Source organism: Theobroma umbraticum, unplaced genomic scaffold, assembly GCF_002168275.2.
Source record: "Theobroma umbraticum cultivar Fairchild unplaced genomic scaffold, ASM216827v3 scaffold_95.0, whole genome shotgun sequence".
Lineage (NCBI taxonomy): Eukaryota > Viridiplantae > Streptophyta > Magnoliopsida > Malvales > Malvaceae > Theobroma > Theobroma umbraticum.
In genome coordinates, this window is record NW_018397257.1 from 788,218 (window position 1) to 788,457 (window position 240).

Consider the following 240-nt stretch of genomic DNA (forward strand, 5'->3'; position numbering starts at 1 on the left):
ATAAAAACTTGCAAAACTGTTTTTTTCTCTTTTTTTTTTTTGATAATAAAACTAGCTCATTTTGTTTGTTTATCTCTGTTCTTTGTCTGTTCTGGTTGTATCTATTAATCCAAAAAGGCAAAAGGTTAAATTCCCGTTACTGGACATTTCTAGCAAGCCAAACTATAAGCATTTCCCGTGGGCAACTTAAATAGCTCATGTAGGATTTTATGCTAGTAGTTTATGTCAGTTTTCATCATT